The 14,114-nt window shown below is 36.1% G+C and overlaps 1 protein-coding gene across 1 annotated transcript in view; it reads left to right on the forward strand.

The window, feature by feature from the left end:
• Nucleotides 1–265: 265 nt before the first annotated feature.
• chl1b (cell adhesion molecule L1-like b) overlaps nt 266–14,114 on the forward strand; it is a 130,628-nt gene continuing 116,779 nt past the window's right edge. Inside the window, exon 1 of the mRNA XM_055212662.2 lies at nt 266–519. The gene's annotated coding sequence lies outside the window, so the exon portion shown is untranslated. The remainder of the gene's footprint in view (nt 520–14,114) is intronic.

Below are 14,114 nucleotides of genomic sequence, written 5' to 3' on the forward strand. Positions count from 1 at the left end.
AGTTGAATTTTTCATGGGGTACCACCCTATGACACCTTTTGTACATTTTTGTCTGAGAATGTCCTGCCTTTTTAAGTAATCCTACATTATATCCATAGACACATGATGAAAGTCATCTTAAATAAACCCATTAAACACCAAAGATAATAAAGACACTGGTTACACACATTTCTGTAGCCATATCCCCCTAGGACGTACACGTACCTCTGAGAACACCACAGTGATATCAATCGGCATTATTGTATGGAGTGAGAGAGTCATCGCGGTTGGGGGCGTGTTAACCCGTTCACAATGTGCCGAAGTTGCGGAGTCTTTTCACGGTTGCCATGGATTTCTAAACGCTATTGACGCACTCGCGGCTCTTTCACTGAACACGTTTAGGCTATACGACAAACCCGCCAGTGTGAAGCAAACCCATCATAGCGCGAAACATTTTGCTGTCAGTTCACATACCCGACGACTCGAACCCTGCGCCTCCAGTACCACGTTGGCCAAATCACTACCAAACTACACCAAAAGGTAGGATTTTTGTGTTTTTCTTTTTGTGGAGATGTTTAATTGTCGGTATTGTGTTAGAGAAGCAGACTTATCACTATGTAAGCCTTAAAGCCTATATGTTGAGCGTTGTGCGATTTTTACGCAGCTGACAGGTGAAATTAAAGCCGCTTATTTCCCATTATAATGAATGAAGCTCTGCATGCGATTTGAAATCCTGCCGTTTGCCTAACACTGCCCTAACGTTTGCTTTTATTTGCTTTTAAAGATGTTTAAGATTTAATAAAGATGTTTAGGATATATGAATAGATACACGCATTTCAGGGACATTTGGGAGCAAGCTTGCCTTACACGTGCATGATGTGTAGCTACTGAATGATGGATGTAAGTGCACATAACGCTAAAGTGAATATTGTATATTAATAGTGTTTAACAGCTCAAAAACTAATTAATTCCAGTTCAAAACGCATAGAAGTGCGTCAGTTGCGCATTTCTTTTACGAGCGGACTTGAAATTGTAGTTTAAACTGAAATTCATTTTAATATAAGTTGTTTCAGTACTAAATTGTGCTTTCACACAATGCCTTTTGAATGCATTTGTATATGCAGTTGTATAGGTATATTGTGTTCTCCTTGAAAAGCACGCCCTTGGGTAGCCCTTGACATCATTACCATCAGCACGAGACTTGCATTGGTTGACTAGATGTCTGTTCTCATCCAAACGCAGGTTGTGCAATCAAACTAGAACCAAAAGGGTTTCAGAACCTTATGCCACATGGAAATCTGTTTTAGTTTCTACTAATATGAAGAAAGAAAGAAATTGTTATTTTAAAAAGTATTGACAAAAATGTTCTATGGTAAACCAAAAATGGTCTATGCACAATGCATGGCATTGGTGTGAGGAATAATGTTTGGCACCTTTTTAAGAGTGCAGAAACCTGATTTGCTTTTTTAATCTCCAATGAGTCATACATAAAACATAAGAAACATATACACTTTATTTATTAAAATTATAGGTGCTTCACATTGTCAGAAAAAGAACGAAGCAGAACATTTTTTGGCTAAATGGTTCCAAAAGGAACCTTTAACATCTGAAGAGCCTTTCGGTTTTAATAAAAGATTCTTTGGAATGAGAAAAAAAAAGGTTTTTTAGATAAATAAGGGTAAGAAATGGTTCTTTAAAGAACCTTTGAATGAAAGGTTCTTCAAAAGTGGTTCTTCTATGTCATCACTGTGAAGATCCTTTTTAAGCACCTTATTTTTTTAAGATCTTGCAATTTAGTTGCAATTTTATTTGTAATGTAAACATATTGAATGGAAGCCCTCTGATTACGCTGTGATTATCAAGCGTTTCCTCCAATTATGAAAATCCGATTTTTTTAAAATCTGTAACACGACAGCAAGATAAGTTACTCTGCAGCAAAGCAAACGATTAAAGTCGCATTAGAAACAGAAGGCAGCCTACTGTGCTCGGAGACTTTCAGCTGAATTTGGTTGGATGGATTAGCACGATGATTGGTTTCTCCCCTGGTCCACATGCAGGAAAGAGAGTGAGGAACACAGATAAGAAATGGGTTGAATACCCCTTCACGGAGCGAGTGGGTGAGCTTTGCCTCTAATGAGCGGTGGCATAGGATTTAATATTGTGCTCATCTAAGCTTGTGCTTTTGTATCGGGCATATTTAATATCCCACTATCAGGAAAACAAAAGCTTTGCTTCTTTGTTTCACATTCAAGTCTTGTTCTGTTTATATTGATTCAAGTAGGTTTGTTATGATCCCATTATGCAACAGTTGGGTCACCCATTTGTGTGTTTATTTACATTTGCTGTAATTTGAAAACAATATTGAATACCAAAGCATATTTAAAATGCTTTAAGACTCTGTATGTGATATTTGAAAGGGATTTTTGATAGCCACAACTATCCACATACTGTACAAGTACATGTACTGTAGTGAAATGCTTGACTATTGTCACTGCTTTCGATAAAAATAATACTATAAAAATGAAGATTAAAGAGCAGCCATTTCATTGCTAAAAACAACGTTATTTTGTGTATTTGGTATAATACAATGTGTTCGCGTGATTTATGATTAAAAAAAAACATTATTTTCCACATACCATAAATCTTTGTAGCTCCGGATACCCCTTTCTTCCTGAAATGCACAGATTTTGTAAACTCATAGATTTGAAAAGCCTTGATTGGCTAGAAATGTGACACTCCCATTATGAGAGTGAGAAGGGGAGCGGACTTTTTAGGCGAGTCGAAGTACTCCCAAAAGTGCTATTACGCCATAAAATATAGATCCTCTTTTAAATCCGCTTAGAAAAGCGCTACGTTTTATTTTGTACCACCAAACTTGCTCGTATAACTACTCGTCTTAAATAGGAAAAACTTTGATGTGTTTGGTCACTTCTAACTTTATCTCTAAATGGTAGCATTGAATGAATGGGGCTAAGCTAATGCTATCGAAGCGTCGCAGCGCGCTCCAGCGCTTACGTGCACGCACACAGATGATAGAGGGATGTATCAACAATTCTTAGTTAAGGTAATAACATATTTTAATATTGAAAATGAGTAGACTATTCCTTTAACATGTACTAATACACAACCGGTTTCCCGCAGAACTTTTCAGTTCGGGCAGCCCGCCTAAGCTTGGAAACCCTACCGCCTTAACTAGGTCGTTCAAAAAAGAAAATAGCTGCAAAAAAGTACAGCTCCTTTGAGATAATGAAATTAATAGTGGGAAATAATGTGTTTTTACAATTTTTGCGCTATCTATCATCGTTTCGGCAGATGTTCTACAACATCTGCTTTAGTTTGTGTTTATAAACCCTTTAGTTTCACTTCATCACGCAGCTATTCCCATTAAAGGTAAAAACATTACTTCATTAATAATCTAGTATGTGTTCATTTTCTGTCATAGTTTCTTCAAAATTGAGTTTTATTTGAGTGTTTTAAATAAAAAATATTTTAATTTTCATCATAACGCATACGCCCCTGCCCCTTTAATTGCCACACCCCTGGATCCGTCCCCCACCCATCCCTACCACCAACTAACACATTTTCTGTGGGAAACCCTGCACAACCTACAGACCAACGGAAATGAAAAATCGTGAATCGGACCATAGGGGCTCTTTAAGAAATGAAAATATCATATCAACTTTATAATGGACTTTCTAAAGATCTAATTGACATCCAGTCAATTATTTATAGTTATGCACATTTCCTATTGATGACTAAGAACTAAAATACCTTTAACATATGTAACTACAGAAAAAAAGGGTCAAATAATGTGTCCTATCTGTCCCTGGGACTGTACCCTTTCAAAGAGTACACCTTTGCACCTTGCAACTTTTTAAAGGGTACTGCCCCCCTGACAGCTTGGGACCAATTCTTTGACCATTTTTTCTGATGGTCAAGAGTAAAAAAATAGGTAACACTTATCATTAACCTACAATGAACAATGTACTTTTACAACATTTATTAATCGTAATGTCATAATTGTAACATTTATACATTTATCAAATCAGAATTGGTACCTGTTAACATTAAAGCACAATGAACTTACACGCTTACATTGTTAGTTCACATTACCGAATGCATTTACAAATGTTAATGAATGAGACCTTTTTGTAGAGCCTCACCAAAAAATTAATAAACATCTGTCATTCATTTTCATCCCATGACAAACTCATTGGATGTTCAAAGATGTTTTCCTTCGTGGCATTTGAAGCCATTTATTTGCCCAGTTCTACCAATTGAGGCCACTGGTGCCTTGTGGAAAATCTAGGGCACATTCCTCACACCACAAACCCACAAATAGTACACTATAATTGGACAATGTCCTCGTCTAGCAGATGCCTGCCACCCAATGCAATATTTCATATTTACTATGCATGTCTGTGTTTGCTTCTTGCTTTATCTTATTCATGATATACCATATATATATATATTGATTTATCTTATATAAAGGTTATCAAAACAATTCAAATTTAATTTCACCTGAAAGATAACCTTTGTGGCCAAGCACAGTGCAGGTTAACTGATTTTCACTATGGATCCGAGCCATAGTGCCTCTCATCTCCATGTGTGATGGCATATTCACTCAGACGTACGAATTCAATTGAGGACCACCTGTGCCTTAAGCTCGAAAATATGCTGCATCGTTCTTTTCGTATTCATGCAGGCACCCAACATTTTCTAAAGCGGATGACGCTAAATAAATAAATAAGTGAATGAGGGAGGCACGCTTGAAAAGAACCACAGATATGATGCGAGTTTGTGTGAAAGAGAATTCGAGAAGCAGGAAACGTTATTTGAAATGTTGAATTTGCTTTGGTTTGGTAGACATCGGTTCTTAACCAGAAGTATTCAAAACAAACACGAAGTCAGAGAGCATGCGAGTTAAGCACACAAATAGTGTCTATGTCATCAAATTTACATTTAAATGATATTTTTGTTGCCTATGTTGTAAGTGTTTACCGGCACAATAAAGTAAAAAAAATCTGTTCTCATTCTTAAGACATTGCTCACACCAGCAGCATTTACCGTACTGTAAGATTTTTTGCTTAAAGCTTGTAGTGTATTCGTTTTAAATGAGATCTTATGATTATTTCTATTGAATTACTTTCAGTGCAGGAGAGAGCAGTTGGGGGAGGGTGATGTAGTAAAGGCCATAGCTGTTCTGAAGATGTGGTGATTAAAAGGATGGTGGTTCACCTCCAAACCTTATTTAACAGCCTGGATTGTCATCGGGGTTGCTCGGTCACCGTCATCAGTACCAGAAGGAAAGTGAATATGTCAATATCTAATGCTGAAGGACAGAACTGAGAAAAAGGTCAGACTTATCAGACAGGTTCAGGGCATTTTTGTCCATCCTTTCCCAGGGGGCACCGAAATGTATGCCAGAATGCCCAAAGCAGTGAAAAAGCACAGTTTCTCCATCAGTCACCTTGTGCTACATGTTTAATCATTCAGTGAGTCTATTTAAAGTATTGAAGCAATGAATCGTTACCTTTTTTGAGTTAACAGTATCATTTTGAGCGCAGCACCACGTGGCTGTTTTTTATTTGAGATGTAACTTAATATATGGTGTTTACAGACTACATTTACAGAGATCTAGGCAATCAATTGTCATTAATAGTGTCTTAATAGTTTAAAAATGATATCAGATACCAGAATTGCTCTTCTTACTTTATTGTGTACATGCACCTGTAAGGGGTTTCGCACAATCTGCTCCAAGCTGGATTCAAACCCAAACCATCAAGGTGCTGCTGGATGCCATATAAGAAACTGTTTTGTCTGTATGGTTACATAAAGAATATAAAATGTTTCACAAAAGGCTCTTTATAGTGAAAAAAGGTACTTCAAACTATAAACTTTCAGATAAAGGGGTGGTTTCCTGGACCGGGATTAGTTTAAGCCAGGACAAGGCCATAGTTTAATAAGGAAATATAACTAGTTTTAACAAACATGAGTTACTAAAAACCTGTGTGCATTTTGAGGCAAAACAAAGGGCACTGAAGTATTTTAAAGAGCACCTATTGGCAAATTCACATTTTTACATTTCCCCTTCTTGTGTAAGAGTGTATAGTACATGTTAACGATATGCAAAAGGTACAAACCCCTAAGTAAACAATGACGCGAGTTATCGTCTCCAACGTAAATATCTTTTTTTGGACTACAACAAACACACAGATTGTAGGCAACAGTTTACTTCTTGGGATTGGTGATGTAGACAAGACCGATATTATGTGTATAATGCTTGTGGACCACGTGCTAATTGCAAGAAGCTAGCGGGAGGTCCGGCCCGTAAAGTTATAAGAGGCTCGGGGGTTAGCCTCGTCAGAAAAGCCGGGGCGGTAAGGCCCGGTCTCGGTTAGTTTGGCAAAAAACTTTTAGTTTGGCAAAGCACTATTACTTAGTTCTTGTAGAATTGTAAAATAAAGCCGTTAAATATTTTTTTAAACTTTCGAAACCACCCTGTAAACTATCTAGCCTGCAAAAATATCTATATAGCCTACTGTTTAAACAATATTATTCACATACATTTAAAAGGTATAATTTACGGGATTAGCATCAATGTATGATCTCTGTTTTGAGATACAGATGCTCTAGCATCATAAATGTAGTATTTTGTGGCAGAAGATGACAACATGCAAAATATAACGTGACTTCTTACCTTTTGTGTTGATACAACGATCGCGAATCGAATCCAGTCTGTTTCAGATCCATGAAAGTCCAATAAAATACATCCAATGACCATTTTTGTCCACAAATGCATATAATCCGTGAAATATAGATACATAGTCTGTTGTTTACATCAGATTTCGCATGAACGTCTTATCGCCTACAATCTGATGACTATTTGCGTCGTAACACACTGTATATAAGATTACTCCGGGTTCCAATAACCACGTTTTAAAACTTTGTTTTTAAAAGTAGGCGGGAGTATAATCCATAATATCCAAATACTGGATATTACACTGTTAAAAGATTTGTTGGTTCAACTTAAAAAAGTACACACAACATTTATGGAATAAAAAACAAAGGTATTACTCTATTAATTTAGTACCTTATCTGATTATAAAACTTGAAATATCAGCATCATTTTGGAATAAAACATCCTACAGTATTGCATAGCATGTGAGGCAAAACCACAGCAACAGCAAGACTTTCAGCATCCCACCCATCCCCCAGTACTCCTATGGTCATAGTTTGATTAATGGCGCTCTCTCTTTCGCAGATCTCTACCTCCACCGACACACACACTAAATCTTATTTATGAGAAAGAACATATCAGTTAAACATCAGGAGATGCGACTCTGAACTTTCAACATGTATCTTGTGCCACGCGGCATGGTACCGCATTAAAAAACCATGCTAGTCTATGTCTCCTATTATTGGCGTGAAATATGGCGTGTTTTCGATATCCCCATATAATGTTTCCTGTGATATACACGTGAATGCAAAGCATGCGACACTGATGGAATTTATACGAGCCATTATTCAAATCAGCAATGCCTTAACTATGAAGGGAACAAATTATATAAATAAAGACAAAAAAATGATGTATGGGTTTTGACCGCTAATGGAATAACAACCACTCTGTCCCCGGGGTTCTCATAAAGACGGTTGTGTTTTGAGGGTATAAGCTACCCTGGAAGGGAACACCAGAGATGTAATGGAGGGAAAGAAAGGATGCTAAGAAGAAAGGGTGAAGAAGGATAGATGTGACAGCCATGCGGACCTAAAAGTTCATGGCAGTGAAAAGGCTCATTGTGTCCAAGGACGTGATATGAAACAAGCAGAGGTCTGCTTTTGGTCTTGCCTGTCTCTCGCTCTATGTAAACAAGGATGTACCCGTCACAGAACTCGTATTATAGCTCCAATAAAAAGAACAGTCTCTGCTCTTCTTTACATAAAAATGAAAGAAACAGTGCACCCAAAAATTAAAACCAGCATTGTTTAGGCTTCATTGTGTTATTCTTTTTTGGAAGACGTGATGACTTTTTATAAAAATTTTATCTATTTAATAAAAATAAGTGCACTGCAAAAAATGATTTTTAAGAAAAATATCTACAAATTCTACAAATTCTTCTTCAAAAAAATCTGCCAATATGGTAAGCAAAAAAAAATCTAAACACTAAATTCAAGAAAAAAATTGCTTACCCCATTGGTAAGCACATTGGTTTGATTTTTTTATGCACAAAATCACTTAAATTTGACATTTTTGGTCCAAAACCAGACACATTTTCTTGGGTCGTGTTGCTCATCAAGAAAAAGCATCAATTGTAAAAATTTTTAGATATTTTTACTAAAAACAAGACAAAAATACTTTTTTTTCTTAAAAATCTTTTTTTGCAGTGTGGCTGTAAAAATTCAAGAAGCAACATATCACACTGCAAAAAAATGATTTTCAAGAAAAAAATTCTTAGTATTTTTGTCTTGTTTTCAGTAAAAATATCTAAAAATTCTTAAATTAAGATGGTTTTTCTTGATGAGCAAAACAACCCAAGAATATAAGTCTAGTTTTTAGACCAAAAAAATCAAATGTAAGTGATTTTTTTGCAAAAAACAAGCAAAAAAAAAAAAAATAATAATAATCTGCCAATGGGGTAATCAAAAAATCTTGAACATTTTTCTTAAACACTAAATTCAAGAAAAATTGAAGAAAAATGTGCTTACCCCATTGGCAGATTTTTTGCTTGTTTTATGCACAAAATCACTTAAATTTGATATGTTTGGTCTAAAAACTAGGTAACTTAGTTTTTTAAGTTGAACCAACAATTTTTTTTTACAATGTATATTATATATATATATATATATATATATATATATATATATATATATATATATATATATATATATATATATATAGACTATTATTTTATGTGAAAAAAAGAAAAAGCTTTACATATCTCGATTTGTGTTCAGCAGATGAAAGAAGATCAAACAGGTTTCGTAAAAGTATAGAGCAAAGGGGTAATAAATAACGACTCAATTTGCATTTAAAAAGGTTAACTATTTCTTTAAGCAGAACTGCTAAAAAACACTCTAAACCAAGCCACCCGAGTTAAATAATTTAAACAAAGTCATGTGGGCCATTAACTTGCTTTATTGTCTGAGGTCAACCTTCATGCCTGAGCTAAGGACTTCATGGTGTCTAGCATCACATTGTAAATCACTCGTAGTGGGTGTAAACCCCGTATGCGTATGCACAAACAAAAACAAAACCAGCAGGTGCGTGCGAATAAACAGACTGTTTTTGTATTCACCAATGTTACGGACTTAACAAGCTGCTCTGTATATCTTACCCGTGACCCATGTCTATCCCAATGACAATGCGAGGAATGCATATATAACACTCCCACTGGGACCCATTACATTGTACGTGATATAAGAGGACAGATAATACAGATTCACAAGTACTGAAATGCTATGTGCGCGCTCTGCATGTGCATAGATGTTTACTGGTTGAGTGCGGTAAAACACCATTAGCCGGGCATCAGCGGGCTGATGAGCATTGATTGGAGAAGCGGCATGGGGGGAATAATAAATGGATAGTGAAATGAACTTCGGCCTGTCAGTCTTCCTCCGCATGCGGTGGAGCCCTGTCACTATCCTGGCTTTACGTAATTAAATTCAGGCTTTTGTATATGAACTGCTGTACGGATTTTTACATATAGATGAAGTGTGAAACTTTGACTGATTTAAATTGAATTAGCTAGTTGAATAATAATAATTGCATGCATGTGGAGCCATTCAACAAGCACTTCGTAGTCACATTCATGTTGTAAATCAAGGTTGAGGAAGGATAGGACATCTTTGTGGCTGTCCTTGGCACTATGCTTGCCTAATTGTGCTCGAGGCCAAAAGAGCCGTAATACTCAAGATCCCAATGTTCACATCCTGCAGGAACGACAACTGTTGTGAAAGCACGCTGCCAAACCTATAATTCAGCGCTGTGTTTTGGGACCGAAACCCATGCCGACCCTAGAGTACCCTCTAGCCTCATTATACTGTATTTTCTGCTCGTCCCTGAGAAATGTTTTGATTTTCTGTTATTTCCTGCAATTTATTTAGAGGTAAAGCTTTTTAAAAAATGATGTGTCAGGTCTATAAAAGGTTATTAGGTCAGCATTAGGAAGAACATAAGGGAATGGGAAAAGTAGGCTCTTGGGTTTCAAACTACTTACAGTATGTGTTTAATAATAGTGATGAAGAATGCTGTTGTGTGTATATGCTGTTTCCTCCACAGTTATATTATTATTTTATTGCAAATGTCAGGATACATTGAGAGTATGAATAGCGTTGATTTATGCATTGTAGCATGGAAAGAAAATTAAACATTTAAAAGAGTCATATGACCCGATTTCATTTGTTCAGAGTGTTAAAAGATGTCTGTGCACATAGAAGATCTGTAAAGTTGCAAATATTTAAGTTTTAAACCCAAAGAGATCTTCTTTATAAAAGTGAAGCCTTATGCCGCCATGTTGTGGAGACACTGTTTTTCCTTGCGAAAGGCAAACTATTTTGTCTGGCATTCCAATAGAGGAAACAAGAAATCAATTATTCGATCACAAATGCTGACATGGTTTTATGTTTTAGTATCATTACCTTATCGATCTGTTATGTTTTGCTCAAGTCGCATTGGCAAAGTTGATGTCTGTGCATAAAGAAAATCTGTAAAGTTTCAAACACAAAGCTTGGTCATCTGCGTTTTCTGGGTCAGATTCAGGCATGTATTGATAAGGTCATAAAGATGATAGTATCTCCTTGATTTCACTTTTGGTTTGGGAGCTGGTCTTCCAAATATGGTAAGGAGCGCCACATTTCCGTTTACTCACTTGAGTTATTCTGCCAATCACAACGCACTGGATACAACGCAGCTGGCCAATCAGATCGCACACGCTTTCTCAGAACGATGAGGTTTGTACAAATTAACACGTTACAGAAAGGCGGTGCATAGAGGAGCTACAATAATGTGCGGTATGTGGAAAATAAAGAGAATTTTGAATCATAAACAAAGCGAACACATTGCATTACACCAAATACACAAAATAATGTGATTTTTAGCAACGGAATATTTGCCCTTTAACAAAAAAGTGAAAAGTTGGATTTAATAAGTTGAATGAAATTTTTTTTAAATGTTACTAATTGAATTGTGTTTTTTTTTTAAGTTGATCCAGCTTTTCACTTTTTACAGTGTGGTTACCGTATTTTCTGTAAAAAAGTCGCACCTGACTATAAGTTGCAGGAAAATGTGCGAAAAATAGTTATACTTTGGAAAATACGGTACTTGGACTGCATTGCACATTTAGGAACATAACCCCCCACCAAAAAAGACAGAAAATAAGAAAAACAGAAAACTGGAAAAAAATTATACAATAGGAACGGAACACCTAGTAGTATTGCAAATGAAGAGTTTCGTTCCAAAACGAGATAACCACCGTTTTTTTTTAATTGTTCAGAAATCTCGTTTTTTGGTTGTGCATTCCAATTAATTTCAATTCAACTGCAGTTGGTTTGTTTTGATTTAAACCTTCATAACTTAAAAAATACAGCTAAGTAGCACCATAAAACAAAATAATAACATAATAATAAACATGTTTTGACAAAAATGTAAAAAAATGGATTTATCTTGTTTTGCAACGAAACTCTTCAAATGTATTGTTATGGAACAATGTAAAAAGTAATGGTAATTAGTGGTAGGCTACTAAGGTTACTTGTAATCTACTAAGAACAGGAGTGTGACGCACAAAGATTTTGCAATAGTACCATAAACTGTACTTTAACAGTCCATAATGAAAGAAGTGAGAGAAAAACGTAAAGTACTTCATATATTGTAGGTGGACCATAATATTGAAAGTGGTATACATAATGTACAACACCCTAAGCTAATGTTATCAGTCTCCCAGTAAGCAAGCCAACAATGCTTTATTGTATTACATTTACATTAAATTGATCCATTTGACAGACACTTTTATCCAAAGCAGGGGCGTTGCACAAGATCTCGGGCCCTATGCATAGGCAGTCCTGATGGGCCCCCATGCCCCACCCCATAATATATTTTAGACTTTTCAAGGGCCCTCTATTCATTTGGGTAATCAGTACTGGTTTTACCCCCAGTCCGACGCCCCTGATCTAAAGCATCTCACAGTGCATTACAAGTTATACATTTTATCAGTATGTGCATACTCACAACCTTTTGTGCCAGTTGAGTTACAAGCAGAATGACAATCATACAAACAAACAAAATAGAGATGCCATGAAGTGCAACACAAGATGCAATAGAAAATGTGGGCCATAGCCAGACCACGCCCCAATGTTTTTGCAGAAATCGACTGTTGTTGTATACTTTAGAGATGTTGTCTAGTTGTTATACTGTATGTTCAAACTGTACAATTTTAAGTGTGTGCTCAAAATGAGAAAGCTTTGAAGGTTACAGAAAACACTTGTTTTATTATTTATTATAAGCTGCAGTACGAAGCAGTAAACTGGGATGAATATATCAAGGTTCAATTTTAGCCCATGAGATGTTAAACTAGGTTTTCAATTAACATTTTCTTTCTATCTTGGAAAAAATTGTCCTACTTTACTGTACACGTAATAACACAGACACAATGGCATAGATAGATGAGTAAATATTTCAGAGCGATGAGTAATTGGAAGTCGGCCTGATTTAAAACGTTTGTTTAAAGGGGACATTTCACCAGACTTTTTTAAAATGTAAAATAAATTGTCCCCAGAGTACAAATGTGATGTTTTAACTCAAAATACCCCAAAGATAATTAGTTATAGCATGATAAAATTGCCACTTTGTAGATGTAAGCTGATCTCTGCACTAAATGGCAGTGCCGTGGTTGGATTGTGCGCAGAAAGGGGCGGTTTTATCCCCTTCTGACATCACAAGGGGAGCCAAATTTCAATGAAAATTTTTTTCACATGCTTGCATAGAGTGGTTTACCAAAACTAAGTTACTATGTTGATATTTTACACATTTTCTAGGTTGATAGAAGCACTAGGGATCCAATTATAGCACTTAAACAAAACAAAAAAGCATGTGTAACATACACAAGTCATACACAAGTCATAAGGGTAAATTTTGAATTTTAGATTTATGCATAATCTGTAAATGCTGAATAAATAAGCTTTCCATTGATGTATGGTTTGTTAGGACAGGACAATATTTGGCTGATATACAACTATTTGAAAATCTGGAATCTAAGGGTGCAAAAAAATCAAAATATTGATAAAATCCCCTTCAAAGTTGTCACAATTATATCCTTAGCAACACATATTACTAATGATAAATACATTTTTGATTTATTTACGGTAGTTTTTACAAAATATCCTTTTGGAACATGATCATTACTTAATATTCAAAAATAAATGTACAAAGCTGTCACTGGGGCGGTACCCCTCAAAAAAGTCCCAATATGTACCATTTAGGTACAAATTTGTATCTTTGGGTACAAAGGTGTACCCTTTTGAAAGGGTACTGTCCCAGTGACAATTTTTGTACCTTTATTTCTGAGAGTGTTATGATTTTTGGCATAATGTGGCAATGTGAAGAACAGATTACGGAGAAATCGAATTGGATTTCATTGGGTGCTTGTAACAATGGTGCCTCTGAAGGCTGAACATCTCACAATTAACCTTCATTAGTGCACACTGATCCTTTACTGCAATCCTGTGATACATCACCTATTTTCTTCAAAGGTTTAGCTGTCTACCTGTTACCTATATCTGTAGCTCTCTGCCGCCTCCTAATTATTATCTAGCTGGTTAAGTGAATGCGGCTCTCTGAAAGACGAAGCCCCTCAGAGACCTGCTGTTGTCTGACTCACCTCAAATATGGCTGCCAAACTGGTTTCACTTCTTTGTCAGTCATCGTGCTGGCTGACACAAATGAGATGCGAGCAAAACAGTTCTGCACACCCTTTTCAGCTAATGACGTATGAGAAGAATGAGCATGTTAGTTTTCAACACGGGTGAAAATCTCCGTCCTTCTCTATACGCTTGCGTGTCTACATTCATAGAGAGGCTTTGTGAGGGACTGAATGCGTATGACAGCATAACAATAATCGTTAGACATTTTGTCAACATCATTT

The sequence above is a fragment of the Misgurnus anguillicaudatus genome, chromosome 8, assembly GCF_027580225.2.
Source record: "Misgurnus anguillicaudatus chromosome 8, ASM2758022v2, whole genome shotgun sequence".
Taxonomy (NCBI): Eukaryota; Metazoa; Chordata; class Actinopteri; order Cypriniformes; family Cobitidae; genus Misgurnus; species Misgurnus anguillicaudatus.